Genomic DNA, 19,240 nt, shown 5'->3' on the forward strand with positions numbered 1-19,240 from the left:
TAGTTTCTTGGTATAATAAAAAAAAAAAAGTTCATAATAGCCCAGATATTTCGTGCCTGCCGCCAGGCTTCGGACTCTTTTCAGAGCCCAACAAGAGCGGTGTAACAATCAGCTCCGCTCTTTAAATTTTGTTGTGAGCGGAGCAAAAGTGGTCGATTGGAGCGGAGTGACTATACACACAGAGAGCGTTTTTCGTCACTCACATAACACTCAAAATTGAAATGAGCACTCTATAAGAGCGTCACCTAAAGAGTCCTCCTAAGGTGTACACAATGTGCGCCCAAGTAATTAATTGATGGTGCTGTTCGCTTTCACTCATTTTACTGGTTGTGCTAAACGTAAAAACTTATGCTACACAAATAACACACGACGTATTACAGGACACGACACTTAACGTTTTTACTAACGGAAAAAGGAATTAAATTTACCTTTTTTGTCGACCGGTTTCGGGCTCGATGTTGCCCATCTACAGGACGATGTCCGACTGACTAGATGAAGGAAAAACACTAATACATGTTCATACTATCCAATAGTATTCGTCGAAGGGTGGTCGGGTTGTTGAAAACTTGGTTTGAGCAGGTTGAAAAGCGGTGATATGATTGGAGCCTCATCCTCGTTCATAAGTGGCCTTTCCGATGTAGTGATATACATGGATTCCCATGCGTTTAAATGTGACGCTTTGCGTACACATTTTTTGAACTTAACCTTTCCCCAATCTATGTGATGATTAAGTTCTGACGCGTGGGCAGCTACACTTGATTCGTTGCTCCTGTTGTTATCTACTGCGTTTTTGTGCTCTTTGATTCTGGTTCTGAATTTCCGTCTGGTTTGCCCAATATAGACGGCCGGGCAGTTTTGACATGGAATCTCATAAATTCCAGATCTCTCTTCCGGTAGCACTTTGTCTTTTAGAGAAACCAGTCGATCTTTCAAAGTGTTTGAACTTTTGTAAGCCACTTTCAGACCATGTTTAGAGAGAATCTTACTGATACTATTTGTCAGTGGTGGGTGGTACGGCAGGCTGACTCTTTGGGATTCATCTCTTTCTGGTTTGAATGTGGTTGCGTTGCTACGGAGCTTTTTTCTTTCGTGTTTTCGGAGGATTTTGCTGACGAATTCTTGATCGTATCCGTTTAATTCACCAGCCTGCAAGATTTTTTGCTTTTCTAGTTCGAATTCATGGCTCTCCATCGGTATGTTGTACAGACGGTGGGCCATCGAATGAAAGGCAGCTTGCTTTTGCGCTCCAAAATGGTTTGAATCAACCGTAATATAGCGATCTGTTGACGTGGGTTTACGGTAAATTCCGAATTTCACCGTGTTATCTTCTTTTCTAGAAATTAACAGGTCGAGGAATGGAAGTTTCCCATCAACTTCTTTTTCGACGGTAAATTTAATCGAACTATGCTGGTTGTTCAAAACCAGCAAATTTCTAGAAAAGAAGATAACACGGTGAAATTCGGAATTTACCGTAAACCCACGTCAACAGATCGCTATATTACGGTTGATTCAAACCATTTTGGAGCGCAAAAGCAAGCTGCCTTTCATTCGATGGCCCACCGTCTGTACAACATACCGATGGAGAGCCATGAATTCGAACTAGAAAAGCAAAAAATCTTGCAGGCTGGTGAATTAAACGGATACGATCAAGAATTCGTCAGCAAAATCCTCCGAAAACACGAAAGAAAAAAGCTCCGTAGCAACGCAACCACATTCAAACCAGAAAGAGATGAATCCCAAAGAGTCAGCCTGCCGTACCACCCACCACTGACAAATAGTATCAGTAAGATTCTCTCTAAACATGGTCTGAAAGTGGCTTACAAAAGTTCAAACACTTTGAAAGATCGACTGGTTTCTCTAAAAGACAAAGTGCTACCGGAAGAGAGATCTGGAATTTATGAGATTCCATGTCAAAACTGCCCGGCCGTCTATATTGGGCAAACCAGACGGAAATTCAGAACCAGAATCAAAGAGCACAAAAACGCAGTAGATAACAACAGGAGCAACGAATCAAGTGTAGCTGCCCACGCGTCAGAACTTAATCATCACATAGATTGGGGAAAGGTTAAGTTCAAAAAATGTGTACGCAAAGCGTCACATTTAAACGCATGGGAATCCATGTATATCACTACATCGGAAAGGCCACTTATGAACGAGGATGAGGCTCCAATCATATCACCGCTTTTCAACCTGCTCAAACCAAGTTTTCAACAACCCGACCACCCTTCGACGAATACTATTGGATAGTATGAACATGTATTAGTGTTTTTCCTTCATCTAGTCAGTCGGACATCGTCCTGTAGATGGGCAACATCGAGCCCGAAACCGGTCGACAAAAAAGGTAAATTTAATTCCTTTTTCCGTTAGTAAAAACGTTAAGTGTCGTGTCCTGTAATACGTCGTGTGCTGTTCGCTTTGGTTCATAGCTGCTGTTTTTCGAAAATGAATCAAAAAGATAATAACATCAAGCCGGAATTAATGAAAATAATATAATAGGTATAATACACTTTGGTAAAATATAAGTCTCTATCAAACAACAAACCAAACGAGTCACGCCTAGAACCTATCTGAATGTTCTTCACCGGGTGAAACTAAATTGCTCCCCCACGGTGGGAAAGGTAGCATAAGTGATCTGCAGTATAGTGGTGCTGATTGAACATTGAAAGTTAGTTTTTCAGTCCGCTATCTAGTGTCGAGCGAGGGTGTTATTAACAAGATTTGTTTTGGATTCATGAAATAAAATCAATACGAATACCAACACTAGCATATACTAGTAATGCCCAAAATGTTTTCCAGAAACAAGTTGATGACGGTTTTAACGAGTTTTCTTGATCATAAAGGATAAAAAAATATCATTTATAATATTAACAAATGCTTGTTTATAAATTTTACCTTGCTTTTAAACATTTTTAATCAAAAATAGAACTATTATGGTGCATACATTTAGGGGCAAAAATTAAAATAATTGCTAAATAGTTTGAGCTACAAAATACAAACGAAATTTTACCTTCACACATTCCTCTAGGCCCTCCCACTATTTCCATTTTCATTCAAAGTTAACCATGTGATAGGGTTCCTATCCATTTGTCCAATACGGTCTTACTCTTCGAAAAGTCCTTTTTTTAAATCATAAATTTATCACCAAATTACTATAAAAATAGTACTATAACTATACATATACAAAGTGAAAAAATAGCTCTTTTACATTCAACAACCCGTTTGCTTGGAAATGCTTTTTGGTTTTATCATGAGAGCTGTTTGTTTGCAAGCCTTGGAAAAAACAGATATTTTGGGATTTTTAAATTACATTTTTACTAATAGAAAAATTTTTTAAATACAAACCAAATTACGTGATTTTTTAAATTATGAAGTAAATTTTTTTCAAGATTTTTAAGTCTTTTGGCATCAAAATTAAAATTTCGATTTTTTCTGTTTTCTCTGGTCCCCCCCTAGGAGATTTTTGAGGGCAGCAAACCATAAATTTGAGCGCTGTGAGGCACCCCAAAATAAGACCGAATGAGTTGAAATTTCGCAAGGTTAGTTTTTTGGGCCAATCCACAAAATGTTTATGAGCAGTTTTCGAAATTCGACTTGACCCATTTGGCTGCCATCCTAACGCAAATACATATGCTAGATTTGTGAAGCAACTAACATTATAGATTTAATCTTGAGTAGAAAAAATGTCTTTAGAGAATTTGAAAATCGGAAAAAAGATAAGATGGCTCGGCTGAAGAGAGAAATATATTTCTTATTTTGAACAAAATTTAAATTTTTTTCATACAAACCTGCATATATAACTTTACTCTTGTAATCGTTACTTTAAAATTCTGCAACGAATTTGTTGAGACCTACGGGTTTTAGTAATTCGAAAATGACTTCTTATGAACTCAGTGCAACGTAGATGCCTACCAATTTTATTAAAACTTTCTCAAAAATTACCCAAGTTTTTATCAATTTTATCCTGAATTTTTCATTAATTCAACAAGATGGATAGATAACACAAAGATTAAAACCAAAATGCAAAACTTTATTTATGATTATAAGGTAAAAACTACCAACTTAAGGTATTGCGTAATGTTTATAAGTCTTTTTTGTTTTCAAAATTTTGCTTATTTTGTTATTCGAAAGATTTTTATTTTTATCTTTGAGATCAAATTTTCATTTTGCTTGAAACTCGATGTTATTTTTCGTTGTGTTGAATTTTATATATAGATTCAAATATTTTCGAACAACCCTTATGGAAAAAAAGAATTTTGTGATTTTCAGCGAGTTGTGAAATTCTTAAACATTCCATATGATTCCCCCAGAGATATGAAAAAATAGCAGTGCAGTGTTTTATGCAATTTCTAAGTCATATGGCATCAAATAATCATCAAAATGAACGTACAAGTTTTTTTTTATTTGATAATGAAATTTTCCCCATTCATCTATTGTCATAATAATGTAGATATATGAAATTGAGTAAATTTACATTACATAAATTCATGAAATTTGAACCTCGGCACCAACCACTTGCACGCTTTGCTTTCAAAGCGCTGCCTAAAGTATTCCATTAATGAACGTCTTTTTTTGGTACGCACATGATTGGAAGGACGGTTTCCTAAAACACACTTCATTTCACTAAGAGCGCGCTCTAAGAGCTACACTGACGGAGCACACATCACTCATGCAAGTGAGTGTCGAAGATTTATTTTTCGGGAAGCTGAGCAGAGTGTGTGCGGTTTAGCGCTCACAAGAGTGTGGGTTCCACTCCTCTTTGTGAAGCTTTGCTCTTGCACTTATGAGTGACACCTCAGGAGCCGTCCGAAGCCTGCCTGCCGCACTTATATTTGTCTTATTTCAACTAGCTGGCAGTAAACTTTTAGGAAGAACTGATCAATACATATGAAAACGGAATCATCTCGACACTTTATGCATGTGTTGTACGTACAACACAGCGACGATCAGGTGATCATCAACATCGAAAGCTTTGGAGAGACGGAGTGATAGCTTTCATGCAGCTTCGTACATCCAGCGGAATCTCTCGGTGAAGGTGAGAAACTTTCGAGCGAGCATCCAAACTGGATGAGATGTGTTTCAATACACTGACAAGCTATGGCCAGTAAGCTTGGTATGATCGGTATGATTTGATTGCTCTATACAGGAGAAGAGAGAGTCTTAAATGACTAAAAGGTGTTGGTGGTTAAATTTACTGGCTAGAGTTCAAGTTTGAGCTGTGTTTCAATACACTAGTAAGATGCTGTTATGCATGTGAAGATCTCTTAAATGAGTTGTTGTATAGGTAACCTATTTTAATACAGTAGAAGATTGACTTTGAAGAAAAGCCCTTGGTGATTGGGTTGTTTCTGACGTTAAATCGTCTTATTGGGAAGGTTTGATCTGATTGGAATGCTTACGGTTTTCTGTTTGCATTCAACTATTCGAAAGCTCTTATGATGTTGGTGTTTCAGGTTTTGAAAAAAAAAAAAGAATTTCTTTCATCCGAAACGTTCCGATCTACGGTGTAGATGTGATTAAATTCACTTCATTTTTTTAAGACATTGGCTTTGTATCTTGAAATTCATTGAATGAGTGATACAGTTGAATGGAGTTAAAAAAAAAATGAATGACAAAATATATTCAAATTGAAAATACCAAGCGACCCAATAGAAAAATTAGCGGTAAGCCCAATTCCAAGTTATAGTTCTAACAAATTGTAATAATTAAGAGTCGTCCATCTGCCAGCTTCTGGATTACAAAGAAAAGGAAACGTGCATAAACTGGTTTGAAGGTTAATAGTTAATACTAATAAATGTTGTACTTTCTCGGGAATTTTGATACTTATAAAAAAAAGTTTATTATCTAAAAAAAAAAAAAATTGAAGGGCATTTCAGTCCAAATCATCACAATTGTTCTGAAAAACCAGATACAATGTCCTAAAGCATGAATGAAAGGCAGAAACTTATAACTTGGAAAAAGAAATAGTTGTGAATAAAATAATTGACCCTTCAACAATAGTACTTAGTTTCTGAAACATGCAAAACTACATGTTCTAACTAAATGCGGAAAGGTGAGGTATGACATAATGTTAAAGAAAAGGAGTAAATTACGCAAAGAAGGTTTGAAGACCCTTTTGTTTAAATAAAACTAAGATTTCGTCGATGAATTCCTTTGACTTCAGTCTTAGATTTGGAAAAAAAAAGAAAACTTGCTGATACCAGTATTTTGCCAAGTAGTCAAGAATTTACAGCTAATATTTTATTTAAGTTATTTGCAAATGTCAATCTAGAAATAGAAATACTAAGAGCCCTGTTAAAAGCTTTTGTTCTTTTCAAGAAACTAATACGATTTTTGCAACATGTCAAAAATGAATTTTGGAAATGTTTATACTCATAAAATTTCAAATTTTTAATGTATCAGAAAAAATTCAGTATAACAGCAAATGACAGTATGACTTTCAAGCACTGTGACAGGTATTTTAAAAGAAAAGTATGTATAGATGTTAATTGAATCTAGTTCTAATCAAATATCCGACTGAAGACTAGAATATTCAAATAATAAATCCAACAGATGTAAAATAAAAGCTTCTATTCGAAATGTTTCAGAGGTGGGTCAAATATGTCTGAAATTGAAGGAGGTATATGAAAAAAAGAAAAAGGTTCTGAATCGATAGCAAAATAAACAGGGAACTGACATTCCCTGAATGAAGAAAGCATTGAAAATTGATTGATTGTTAGACATGGGAAATAATTAAACAGTAACCTAATTGAGGAACAGGATCTTCACCATACAATTCATAGAAAATTCTAATTTTGGAAGATGTGCAATGTACTGAAAAAAAAAAAAACGGATTTAATTACGATTTGGGTTCTTTTCGGCAAAACCAGGTTATTGTTCGGAACAATGTACTTGAATTCAAAAAAAAAAAAAAAATTATGGAGTGTATTTTAACAGAATTCAACAACATCGTTTTTATTTTATTCTAAAGTTCAAATAATAGAAACGGCTTCCTTGAAAAAAAAAAAAGATTTCTGTTATCTCGTCGACATCCTAGAACCACATAGAAATAACGTGTTAGTCTCCTCGGGATAATAAGTTCCAAATTTTTAACAAACTTAAGCAAACTAAAATCGTGGCTTGCAGGAGTTAATAAATTAAATATTACGATTCTAATGACTTTGCTTTACAGAAAAGCTAGTGACTATTCAAAAGTAAACTGAAAAGAAGATCTATTTCTAATTTAATGAACACATAAATAAACAGTAACATCAAGTTATTAGAGCTACGCAACGAAAAGTTGATTCTTAACCGATAGACATTATAAGAAATAAGAGGCATTTATTTGAAAGTTTGAAGGAAAAAAAAATATCATCTTAAAGCATTTAATTCGTTCTTGAAAAATCGACCCTGCTACAAGTCGCTCAACTGCCCGTTTCTAAATAATAATACATCAGTTACCTACTTGCGTTCACAATCAAGTCGTCAACAGGATATCTCGAATCAGAAACGCAGATTCATTTTGAGTATGAACTATAACAATTAACACTTTACGGACCGCGTTTCAAAATCATAGCCGAGAAAGACCGAAATTCGGCATTCTATTTTTATCTCAGAAATCATAGAAACCAAATTTCACAAATTTAGCTGCTTTGAGATGGGGGGGGTGTGGTGTTTAATTTTGTCGAAGAAAGTTTAATGATAAAATAAAAACATTTGAACTATGCTTCTAAGTGTAGCACACTTGCGGCGAGTGAATAAAAATGAGATATCTTGTGTTTGGTTCGCAATGGCTTAAGAGACTTGGAACAAAGAACCAGTGTGTAGAAGCTAAAAAAAAAGGGCTATCAAAACTTTGGTACCGACGACTCTTCCCAAAATCAAACTTCAAACCGACAACGAATCAATTTGAAGCAAACCGGGACGACGGCTGACTAGAGCATCTTCTTGGAGTCGATGTCAAATATTAAGAGACAGAAGTTAGGGAAACACGCGGCGAAACAAGTTGCGAGTTTCGAGATAGTGTGCATTAGAAATTTTGAAAAATCGTAAAATTTATTACTTTTCAGTTTTTTTAAATACAGTTTTTCTTAAGATAGCTGAAGCTCAGTAGGCCGAAACGTAAAAAAAAAACAGAAGTTTTAATTTCATATTAAATAAATCACCGAAAAATAACAATCAAAGAAAATCCATAGAAACGTAAGGTGATCAAAACCAAAACAACGAAAACCAAACTTATAAAATAAAATGAATTCCATTTACTATTGAATACTATTGAAGGTAAGCAGGCAATACAAACAAACTCAAATAAGAGCTGAACTTTCAATCTGCTAGAGATGCAATCGTGCAAACAATTTCCTAATTCGTTAATTTCTACATGTGATTTGTACAACATTACGTAACTGTATGCTCAGTCGAAAGAAGCAACTTGGAATAGTCGAGCATGAAATGATGCCTAAGAGACCAGGGCTAGTGACCAAATATCGACAAGAGCTCTGGATTATCTGGAGAAAAAAATGAGAAGGACGTCATCTTGTTCAAACTCCAGATCGTCCTGACCCAAGGTATTATCGATCTTTATCTAGCAAACTGGGGATAGACAAGGGAATGTAAAACTGTGTGAGAATTTATTAAATGCTAAACTCGAAGTTTTGCAAGTTTCGTAAAAGAATTTCCATTTGGACTAAACTCTATAATAATGTTCACAAGCCAATGGAAACGTGGAACGCCAAGATAGTTTAATCCTTAACAATATGAGAATGTTCTTTACATTGGTTGAACACAAGAACTTAGTATAACAGTATTTAGAATGTTTCTCTCTACGCATCATACAGTTTTATTATTTGAAATATAGAAATATCCTCTTCAAGTACAGAGTTTGATGATCCAGATTGAATAGAAAAACATTCGAACAGTCTAATGAAACGGAATGACGATCTCTAACGTACAAAAAAAGGGAGATAACGTACTGATGAACTATCCTCATACCTAGAACGAAATCTTTACATATTCATTAAGCGAAAAGTTGGATGAGTTCAGAATGCGCAATAGAAGAGAGCAGATAATTTAATGTTGCTGTAAATTATTAGAAACAGGTTTAATCTGCAATCAGTTAAAAGCGGTACATAATATAAATAATAATTTTATTGTTTTATCATAAAATGTATGACGTGAGTATAATAAACACGGCTACTAAAATATACAAGAAATTGAAAGTCATCGTGATACTTAGATTCCATCGCGTTGAACAAAATCACAAATATTAAGCTTAAGATTGTTTGCTTTAACAGAAATATTTTAAATGATAATTCGTCAAACATAATCAAAATAATTTAAAATCGAGTCAAAGACAAAACTAAATAATTCTGTCAATTATCAGTAAATAATAACTTCTGTTCTTTCTTTAGAGAAAGGGGGATGTGGTAGAGTTACTCTGTGTAAGTATAAACATAATTGAATATACTCTACTCCCACGCTCACAGGTACGCCCTCGCTGATCAACCCTCACACAGTCTGGTAAGTGCATGATCTATACCACCTCGTCATTCTAAGTCCAGGCTCCGAGCATATAGCACCGTTACCACAAGTTGTATTATTCGAACAAAATGTAATTATATCCTGAATCAATAAGGCTAGAACAAATATCAATTTCTTCTATTGGCAAGCCTCCCCCCTTTTATTCGAAATTTTCAAAAAACATGAAGGGGGAATGAATAAAGTTTTAAGCATTTTATGGAAATTTCGAAAAAATGTATCAAATATCCGAGAGATTGCAAAAGCAAAAAACGAATTGGGAAAGATGGGAGTTTTATCAAAATTTTTACTCAAAACATTACTTGATTTATAGGTTTTGTGCAATTGTGTACTATCAATTTAGTTATATACAAGATTTCGTGCATTTTTTCCAATTTGTTTTTTGCGTTATTTTTAATTTTACCTCATGCGGTGTTCCAACTCCGAATAACAAAAAAAAAGGATTTAAAGTTTGTTAACTGCTATTCCCATTTAAAAAAAGCCATGCATTAAAGGGTGAAACGCTTTAAATTTTTTGCAACAGCTGAAAACTTTGACAGCTCAAAAGTTTTCTGGGTTTGACAATGTTGCCAGAAACAATTTTGATTTTTAACCCCGAAATGCATGTTTTTTAAATGAGAATAGCACTTATTGATTCAGTGATATAATGACATTCTAAATCGAATAACACAGCTGAACAGGTTTGAAGTCGTTGATTATTATTATTTTCCAATTTTGACGGGCCATAAGTCAAAGTTGAAAAATAATTTCATAAATTCATAAATTCTATTAAATACGATTTTGCAAATTTCTTCCAAACTATTTTAATTGAGTGCAGGAAGGTATTTGTGATTGATTGAGATTAAAATATGTGTTAGAATCTATAGAAATAACAGCAATTTTACATAAACTACTTTTTTTCAAAAAAAAAAAAAGATTTTTGCAATTTTTCCGCATACTTTGTTTAATATCTCACACATACATAAAATATCGTAATGAAAATACCATAGCCTAAATGCTTTTAATCTCTAAAATATTTTTTGTCAATACATCACTTAAAAATATCAAAACGTTTCCGAGATATATGGATTTTGATTAGTGTTGTTTTAAAACAACACTATTCATTAAAGAGTTAATGGAAATTTGCACTTTTCCATAGGAAGTTCCATAACAATTTTAAGGTCTTTGAGGGTCACTCAAAAATTATCTGAATGAGTTAGAATGTTGCCAGCATTGTTTGTATTATTGATTGAATCAGGCTTGAGGGTTGGGAGATAAGTTTCCAGAAACTTCAAGAATAAGGGCCACACTCAAATACCTACGGATGTTGTTTTTTTTTTGTATTTTCAATTCCATATTTATGTGGTATCAGTTTGAATTTTCATTTTGACATTTTTTCATAAGCGTTGTGGTTTTCGACACCAATGTAGACTTGAAGAATCAGAATTTGACGTCTTCCAGACGAGACTCATCGATAAAAAAAAACGATGGTGAACGTTTTCCAACCCAATTATCATTTATTGAAACAAAAAACAAACAACGGTTTTCTTCTCTATTGCAGCGTATAATATTATAGCATCAAGATCCATCACATTGCTAAGCTTATCAATTGATACGAATATGAATCTGTTTTTCCCCTGCGGTAAGCTTAAGAAAAGATATTTCGGCCTATGAATATTCTTCCTCGAAAAGCCCAACGCCTAAGCATGATTGATCGGGAGTGGTTTCCTTGTGCAGACTTTTTTTTTCAATTACATAACATTAAATACCGGGGTAGCGTTTCCCATCGGAATTTAAAAAAACAGAACACATGCTCCACGTTGGGTTGAAGTCAGTCATGACAGCAAAAAAAACCGGCTGATTCCGACAATCTCATACACGTTTAGAAACGTAATGGTGACGGAAATAATGTAGAACACTCATCAAAATAACTCTTCTGTTCGATGTTTGAATAAAGAGTACGTAAGGTAAGGTACCTACATGTTTTAATATTTTTTAGATCAGGTGTGAGATTTTTTTTTCAGAATAATTAACCTAAGCCATGAACGAAAGATTAAGAGATCTTTCAATTTAAAAAAGGAGCAAACTTATTCGGACAGTCTTTTTAAAGCGTAGGAATCAAAACAAGACGCCGCTACCCTGATGATACGCCGAGTTGACGACGATGACTATAGCAGGAGGGATTGCGATCGTGCGTCTCCATGACCGTTTTATTACTTTCATTGATTGATCCACTGGACCGTGATGGATATCGAAATCCCCCTTCGGCGGCTCAAAACCCGCCCCAAACATTTCATTCTCTCTCTCTCTCGGTTGCTCGATTTAGGTAATAATCCATGTTTTATCGTATAACCCGAACGTGAAGTATAAAGTGGATTATATTTTCCAGAGTGTGGCACTTTTAAGATGAGCGAATTGCTGCTGCTCCTGTTGCTGATGATGTTGTTGATTGGCCTTTTTTTTTCTTTTCTGTTGCCATTTAAGCTGAGCTTGACTGGTCCGGCCAAGGTGTAATGTGTACTCATGGGCTGTTTACTCGATTACTCAGTTTAGTATATGCATATAGATTTTTCTAACGAGGCTTAATTTGAGTATCGTCGATAGGTTGGAAAACCCACAACAATTCAGTAGGTAGGTAGGTCTCGTAAAAATAAGTGGGTGAAAAATTTCGTTCGTTTTCATTTGCACCTTCCGAGAGCGAAAGTTTGCTGCTCTTCACTCTGCTGCTCTGGTAAATTCAATTTTCTGCTTTTTTCTTCTTCTGAGTCCTCTTCTGATGGAGGCTCCTGGCGTCACTTTTGAGATGGTGTATTTTGTACATCCATCACACGATTTATTTTCATTGTATATTTGAAATTTTTCAACACCGAATTTGATGTATGAAACTCTAGCTGGTATTTATCGTATTGACCAAAACATGAAAATATTTATCTTGTTCACCGAGAAAAAATATTAGCGACAATGAACACCACAAAATGGCTTGGTACAGAAAAATTCGAAGCTTGATATCACGGTTTTTCACACTCCACGCCCTATCGCAAAACACAGAGCAAAGCTTCAGCTGCCGATAAACAGAATCAGACTCTTCCACGATGCTAAGGAGTATCGAAAAATGCACATGCCGTATAAAATGGACGAAATTTCACGGTCAACTCTCCGACTTCACGCACGTATACTGATGATGATAGGGCCCAAGAAAATTCTGAATACCCCATCTTTGATCCCGAGAATACCCTCAGGAATCCGAGCACCCGCGTAACTACGTAACTACACACTAATTTCTTCTCCACTTGAATCCGCTACTATGTTGTGGGTCCTGCTTCCCATACAGCATTGAACGGATTCGCTCGCTCACAAGCACATCTTCAACGGAGAGCCAAGAATAATCACTATTTTTTCATCCATCAGACACCCACAACTAGCGTATTCCCCGGCGGATTTTCCACACTACATAGCGTGACATTATCCCATTCAGACACACATCACGAATTCGATGAAGGGCGAGATCTCGCTACAGCGAGAAAATAACAACCAACCATTTTTATCCGAAAAAAGCTCACAACCGACACCCGTTCAGGGACCCAAGGGAACGGACCGTAGACCGTAGCACGACCGGTTGGACATAATTCCGAGCAGCTACTAACTATAACATAGTTGTGCGATTTGTCCCCGTTTGACAGTCAATCCGAGCTGGCTGCTCCGAAAGGGAAAAATCAAATGCAAACTAGTATCAGTAAGCAACAAAGTCTCCTAGCCGTCTCGTGGTGGTGGCCAGCAGTGTTGTAAAACTAATATCAGTCCTTCACAACACTAGAGGACCCCGAAAACAGTATCAGCAGAGCCAGAAGAGCAACGAGAGAGCGCCGCTTCTGCGGTCAATCTCTTGGAGTCTCACCACGCCAAGCAACAGCTCTAGAGATTTGACTCCCGAAACCGAACTGAACTGATATTATTTAACCTCCTCGTGTGTCACAACTTCACAACATACCGCCGACCGATAGCCAAATTTCCCGAAACGGGTATCAACTTGTAGGTATGTCGTTCCTACTGATAGCACGGGAGAATCTCGCGGAATATTAAATTGTTGCGTCACGCGTATCAACCACCAAGCGTCTCCATCAGATGCTGACCAAAGAATTCTCTCTAATAATTTGTGATAACTCTCCTGCTGCTCTCGGTCTCGCTCTAGAACTGAGGGAGGGCTATTTTCCGGAAGATTTTCCTTCAGACTGTAGCTCCCACAACATGGAACAGCCTCTCGTTCGCATTTTACTGGTGCTGCTGCTGTACTGTTGCTGCAGAGCAATTAAACGCGTAACCTTTCTCGATGGGTAGGTATGATGATATGATGCTGACAGGAGAGATAGGGTAGGTCGTTTGGTGGGACTTTGCCTGTCTGCTTGTCTTCTCCCGTTAACCTGCCATAATTCCATTTTGGTTGACCACCTTTTTTGGTACTGAGGTGGATACGTTGGGGCGACGGTGGATCATATTCATAGGTTAGCGTAAGATTACAAAAATATACTGATAAATTGTATACAGACTTTGTTCGATTAACACTCAAAAACCTTACCTAAGAAAAGGCATTTGCGGAAATCTAAAAAACTTTTCAAAAAGCTAAAAGCTGCGGAAAATTTATCAGGAGCCTAGTATTTTAATATCTTTTAAACTTTAATATTTATCGTTTAGTGAGATAGCTCGTTTGTTTCCGCGTTACGTTTCGGACACATATTTTTCTCCAAAAAGGCTATTTGACATTATTCTATCTTATTATCTTTTACGTCTGAAGATTAGTGAAGATATCATACATTTTATTTGAGAAAAGACTGGTATCACTGAGCGTCGCACAGTGCGGTGATCCCATATACTAGTTTAAATATGTTTTCAACTTTTTACTAAATTCTGATTTTTTAACCCCCAAAATCCATGTATAATTGCTCAAAACATTAGATGATTTTTCAACTTTTTTTCGATTAATTTGCTTTCATGAACATGAGTTCTTGCTACTGAGATTGTAAAATGTAGAAAATAGCTACATAGATAGGTACAGGAATTTGGCCTAAGTTTGCTTCAAAATATTAAACGCAAAATGTCTTCTAACTTTCTTGGAAGATTTGCTATTATCAACCACATCAAACCTTCTTTTTGATTAAAAATTATTTTGGTTTTAATTTTTCTGCAGTGGTCCTTTTTTGTAAAATTCTTATTCCAATGTTGTGGAAAGGTTCATCAGTAAAATGCAAATAACTTTGTTATCGCAAAAAAAAACGCAATTGGGCTGGGCATTAGACTGAGTCGATTTGGGGTAATTTATAAATTTATCAAAACGGGAGGGGGGGGGTGTTTGTTAAGAATCTAAAAAGCTTCGCTTCGGTTCAAAACACATCCATGATTTTTTGTAGAACTTCAAAGTAACGTTTACATGAATAAATTTGAATTTTTAGGTTTGTATGGGAACATTGAATATTTTGTACTGAAAAAACTACCTCAATTTTGTTTTTTTTTTCTGTGGAACCGAGGCAGCTAGAGATTTTGTGTCGATTTAAAAATTCTTTTAAGGAAATTTTCTACTGAACAATTTTGTCAAAGACCGTAACTTCGTATCTTATTAGACAAATAAGTTATTAGGTGTTGAATAGGGGCAGGTCTTTTGGCATTGAAAAACAATAAATTCAATTGACATCACTGCTGGGTGCCTAGCGCAGAGATGCCAGGTGATTTTGTCAAAAATCAGGGTACTATGAAGAAAAAATTGGGATTTTACAGGACACTACAAATTCATCTTTAATTGCATAAATGAAGGCGAAACACACGCCTTAATTTATGCACTAAGGCGAGCAAAATCTTGGCTGGCTTGCAGTTTATATGAAAAAAAAACACCATTTAAATATCATCTAAACCGAACATTATTATCGGTTAAACTATTTATTACAGATTTGTTCGATATCTTGATAATTTTAATATAAATTCAAATGCAATTTAGATTTTGTTTTTGAAAATCAGGAAGATTTAGTAGGGGAGAGTGGGGTATCGTGGGCCATGGAGAAACGTGGGCCACTTTTAATAACTCAGATATGTGTTGAGATAAAAATCTCAAACCAACTGTCATCGTCGTCGCTTTGCGTGAGCATATATTTCTATATGCTGTTGACTGAAATACGCATCATATGCTTCTTTTATTTATCAAGCAAAAAAAAGTTTAAAATATTTACTTACATAATTAAAAAAAACACCCGCTAACTTAATCGATGGGGAACCTAAAGTGCATAACAAAAATATGGGGGGCTTAGCTTGTGGGGAATCGTGGGCCACACATCTTGAATCACCAATATTTTATGTTTTTATACACATTCAGAACTTAAAATACGTTTTATCTATCTGCAAAGTTTTCTTATGCCAAATGAAGAGTTATAAAAAATATTTTGTCCATTTTATATAAGAAATTTTGCCAAAACGTTCGCGAGCCAGGTTTTGGAATCTATGCGATCATACACAGCTCTCTTTTTTATTTCATCATCTGAAATTGCTTTTAAATAACGAAATTAATTAGGAAATCACAGTTTTGGGTCAACTCATAAACTTTGCATGTTATTTGGTCAATTTGGATTTGGTGGCCCACGATTCCCCACCATTTTTCAAAATCCAAAAAATACTGCTTTTTTTCAAACAGTCAGAATTTGGGGAAAATAACTTATTAAAAATTTAAAAAAAATCCTTATGATACCATGAAAATGTAGAAAACCATACCATTTTTTATTTTCATTTTATCTTTTATTATAAAGAAGTTATGGAACAACGAAAAAAAGTGGCCCATGATTCCCCACGCTCCCATACATTTGAGACCGGTTTTTCAAAAATTAGGAAAAATCAGAACATCAGTACGATCTTTCGAAAATCATGACAAATCCTGAGTTATTAGGGCACCTAAGCGAAGTATTGCATGATAACTTTTCACGCAATACTTCACGGGGCACAAGCAGTGCTGCCAATTGATATTATTGTTTTTCAATGCCAAAAGACATACCCCCGTTAGACAACTAATTACTTTTTTGCCTTATAAGGTACGATAATTTCGTCTTCGACAAAGTTGTTCAGCAGGAAATTTCCTTCAGATAATTTATAAATTGGCACAAAAACCTTTAGCGGTTCCACAGAAGAAACAGAAATGATGTTGATTTTTCAGTACAAAATATTCAATTTTCCCATACAAACCTACAAGTTGAAATTTACTCATGCAAACGATACTTAAAAATCATGGATGAGTTTTGAACCAAAACGAAGCTTTTTAAAACCCAGGGTTTGAGAAATTCGAACTAACTTGACCCCAATCGACTCAGCATAATTGGGCATGCATAGTGAATGTTCAGGATAAAATTTCCGAGCATGGTAGTGACGTCTTGTGATGCAAATTTGTTCCGACTAGCTGAAGTTGTGCATTTTTTTCGAAGAAACCAACAGAAATAACTGTTTATAATCAGGTAGCTGTAGCTGATAAAGTCACATTTTGACTTTTGTCCACTGCTCACCGTACTGTGTGTCGGGCGAAAAATTTAAAAAGTTTAATGATTTCCTGACATTTCTTAGCGGTTATCGAATTTTTTTTTATGGATTCGTTTACAAATTTGTAACGTTATGGTCCTTGGTTTTTAAAAATTCTCTGAGTGTCTGCAATGAGTAGTTGAGCGTTAAAGTTGTGACCAGTAAATTCAATGTTTTACCCGTGTAATTCTTCGACTTAAGTACAAATTTAAGTTTATTCTTATTTTGAAACTCGTGCTGTATCTTATTAAACACGAGTTTGCTGCAGTGTCCAGTTGAAGAAGGAGTATTTTCGATAAACAAGTTTTTGAAATCATCTGGAACTTGAGGTACGTCAGGCCATCTTTATTTATCGAAGCGTCGACATCTGTTCACCACTACGAACACATCATGGTGAGAGGTGCCAAGCCTAAACGGTCCAGGGATGAACTCGACAAGTCTCAGGATATTGCGGAATCTGGTGATCTTCTGAGCCGTATCCAATCAATGATTGATGCAGCTATCCAGCAAGTTTTGACCAAAATCCAAGAAACGAAGGCTGATCTTCGCGCTGAAATCAACACTCTACGGAATGAAGTCCAGGCTTACAAGATTGAAAGTATGAACGAGATCAAACGGGTAACCGACTCTATTTTAACGATAAGTGCTGAACACGATGCTACCAAGGTGAGAGTTGACTATATTGAAAAGGCTTCGGATCTGGTGCTCTCAGGAGTTCCTTATCGTGAGAACGAGAACCTAATTGATATTCTTCAGAAAATATCTCACTCGCTTGGATATGTTGGAGTTGTTTTGCCACTGATCCACGCGAAACGATTTGCTAGAGTGCCCATAACCATTAACACTTCGCCTCCGATACTTTTGCAATTTGCATTTCGAAGTGTGCGTGATGACTTCTATCGGAGATATCTTAAGGCTGATGTCATGCTGAAACAACTAGCAACGCAACGCAACGCAACGTTCCAATAAGATTGCGTTGCATTGCATTGGTATGTCATACTGGCGCGACCTGTCACTTTGAAATTCCCTACAAATCATCACTTCTCTACATCTGATAATGCTTTGAATCGTCTCCTTTCTTTCCGGAGCCATCAAAAACTCATCAAATCACGACCCGGATTGCAAGAATGCCGAAATTTGAACCGACAAAATTCCTTGTTTTTTTTTGCCGGAACTAAGAATTCATGAAAATTTTCTCGCCGATTAAGATAGTTTTTAGTTTATTATCACAAGTTCGGACAGATCTTCGTACTATTGTGCTTAAAACCCGGAATCACTGCTTCAAATCGAGAAAAAACAATGTTCCTATTGGATTTCCTACTAGTCGCGCTACTAAACACATTGGCATCAGATTGGTCGCGCTACACAAAGCGACCAGTATGACAGGTCTGCGCGATTTCCATGGAGATCAAATGAGAGCTGGTTAGTCGTGTGAACGTTGCGTTGTAGGTCGCGTTGCTAGTTGCTTCAGCATGACATCAGCCTAAGTCTCGTAACTTGTCTCTCGCTCACATTGGTTTCGAAGTCGACCGAAGGATTTTTATCAATGAAAATCTTTCGGTAGCCACTCGCAAATTACGGGCCGAGGCACTCAAGCTGAAAAGTTCGGGAAAAATACACTCAACATACACTAGAGAAGGATCTGTCTACATCGTTCCAGCTGAGAGAGCCGCTGCTAGGTTGATCACTGCAGTGAATCAACTATTCGAATTAACCCCTCCTAGTTAAATCATTTCCTTCCACTACTTTCCTATGACTCCCATCCATCCTTCATCCCTGTGAATCCATCCGCTCCTGAAAGTAATCAAAAAAACAACAACATCCCTTTAAGTTTCTCTACATTCCTTCCCACTCCCCGGTTCCTCCTATCCCTGAATAACCTATAAATCCTCATCCGTTTTAAAAGTCATGTACGAGATACCTACTGATGCTGCTGTTTTACTGTGCTGCTTACTACGGATGTTGCTGACTTCTTTGCATTGTTTACAAGTTATTATGTGCTATTTTTTTTAATACCTAGTTGAATTAATTACTGGTCATGAATAGTTAATATTGATTGAAAGAAAAAAAAATTGTTAATAACACAAATAGTTTTTAGCTGGTCTACATTGCGTAAAAAAATTTTTTTTGTTCTCTCGTCTTCTGAAGTCATATTTCATATTTGCTAGCCGCGGGATTAACCTTGACAATAATGGTAACTATAATATTCCTC

The 19,240-nt window shown here is 36.0% G+C and overlaps 1 protein-coding gene across 2 annotated transcripts in view; it reads right to left on the reverse strand.

Moving 5' to 3' along the window:
* Positions 1-19,240, reverse strand: part of LOC129757320 (triple functional domain protein) — a 233,912-nt gene that overhangs the window by 129,961 nt on the left and 84,711 nt on the right. The gene's annotated exons all lie outside the window — the stretch shown is intronic.

The sequence above is a fragment of the Uranotaenia lowii genome, chromosome 3 (assembly GCF_029784155.1).
Source record: "Uranotaenia lowii strain MFRU-FL chromosome 3, ASM2978415v1, whole genome shotgun sequence".
Taxonomy (NCBI): domain Eukaryota; kingdom Metazoa; phylum Arthropoda; class Insecta; order Diptera; family Culicidae; genus Uranotaenia; species Uranotaenia lowii.